The sequence below is a fragment of the Miniopterus natalensis genome, chromosome X, assembly GCF_054644295.1.
Source record: "Miniopterus natalensis isolate mMinNat1 chromosome X, mMinNat1.hap1, whole genome shotgun sequence".
Taxonomy (NCBI): Eukaryota; Metazoa; Chordata; class Mammalia; order Chiroptera; family Miniopteridae; genus Miniopterus; species Miniopterus natalensis.
The window spans coordinates 77702454-77704384 of NC_142103.1; the positions used below are offsets into that span (position 1 = coordinate 77702454).

A 1931-nucleotide genomic window follows, 5' to 3' on the forward strand; every position below is an offset into this window, starting at 1 on the left:
AAATAAGCCATTTAATGAAACTGGTAAAAGAAGGTGGAGTCTTTTCTTTGTGGAGAGAAAATGGTGTGAATATTTTCAAGACTGCTCGTGAAACACCTTTTATAAGCAGGTAAAGCTGTGCTGCCTATGATATTTATTAATGAGGAAAAGTATTAAATTTTATTTTTAAAAATTCCTTCAAATTATTACACAACAAAGAGAAACTGTTGTTAATATCTATTATGGAACATGATTATAATGTTGTCATATTATTATTATATAATTGTAATGCTGTTATTTTACCTTTTTTAAAAAAATTCAAAATGTATTTATTGGGATGGTTCCCTACTCACCTTGATTTGGGGTGCTTTTAGTGTTGCTTCCTTCTGACGGATCCTCCTCAGTCAGCCTTGCTTTTCCTTCTGTAGGCTGACAGAGGACAGTGGAGCAGCCAACACACAAAACTACCGTTTGTGCAGGGCTAAAGATGGTAGTGATTTTATAGAATCCTGGGCATTTCACATGCATGAAGTAGGAATTGAGCCTCTGCACCAGGAGCTTCTTTTGTGTATCTTTTCTTCCTCTTCTGGAGAAGGATGAAGAAGATCCTTAGTGAGAGGCTTATTGTCATGGGAAAGATGTCACTGCCAGAGAGGCTGCTGTTATTTTATCCTAATGCTGTTTTAAAAAGAAATTCCTTCTTTATACTATTATTTCCTCAATAAATGCTATTTAGATCATTATTTTTAAAAAGGGGAAAAAAAGTTGTTCAATACTGTTAAGAATATTTACTATTTGTCCCGGCTGAAACCTGAAAAGATGTCTGGAAAGATCTTTTTTTAAGTAGCTCTATGGTCAGAAGTTGGTCATATTGGAAGCTAACTTTTTTTTTCAGAGTTTAATAACTTTTTTTTTTTAAGCCTTTTCCTTTAAGACAGGGATGTTTTTCTTACAACCTTCTTTAGAATATGTAAAGAAGAAAATGGAAGATAATGTAGTTGGATCAGCCCCGTTATATCATTCAGATTGCAGCCCAGTTCTTTGAGGAATTAAAAATAACTGACTTGTCTTACAAATTGAGTGTTTTTTTAAAAAATATGTTTTTATTTATTTTAGAGAGAGTGAGGAAGGGAGAGGGACAGACAAAGAAAAACATCAATCAGCTGTCTCCTGCATGCCTCCTACCGGGAACTGAGCCTGAAACCTGGCATGTGCCCTGACCAGGAATCAAACCATTGACCTCTCAGTGCATAGGGCGATGTTCAACCAGCTGAACCTCCTCCGCCAGGGCACAAATTAAGCCTTTACAAGAATAGAAATGCACCTTTAGAAGCAATTCAAAGCCATCTATTCTTTTTACTAGTCCCAAAACCTCCTCTATTCATCCCCAAAAGTTTGTAGATATAAAAGATCTAGAGTTAGAAAAGAAAATCCTTCTTGGAGAAATTTACATCCTTTCTTTGTACTTTTGAGATGCAAATATTCTATCTGGTCTTCTCTAGGAACCCAGAGCAATCTTTAGTCACTTGAGTCGGTAATCTTAACTTATTCCATCTGACAGAAAAACAATTTGGATCCAACGGTTCTTTTATAAACTAGTGAGTTTTGCATATTGTAGCATACCTGTCTCATGGCTAAAATGGGTTTTTGTTGTTGTTTGTTTTCTTATTTATTTTTTTATCCTCACCAGAGGATATTTTTTCCATATCTCTGAGGATATTTTCAGAGAGAGTGGAAGGGAGAGAGAGATAGAGAGAGAAACATCGATGTGAGAGAGACGCATCAATTGGTTGCTTCCTGCACATGCCCGGATTGGAGCTGGGGATCGAGCCTGCAACTGAGGTACATGCCCTTGGCCGGAATCGAACCTTGGACCCTCCAGTCCACGGACCGATTCTCTAACCCTGATCCAAATCTGCTAGGTCTAAAATTTTTTTTAAATATGTTTTTAT

General features: G+C 36.6%; 1 pseudogene; it reads right to left on the reverse strand.

The window, feature by feature from the left end:
* Positions 1–349: 349 nt before the first annotated feature.
* On the reverse strand, positions 350–507 carry LOC107541366 (small ribosomal subunit protein eS27-like pseudogene; annotated as a pseudogene).
* Between the last annotated feature and the right edge of the window lie 1424 nt (positions 508–1931).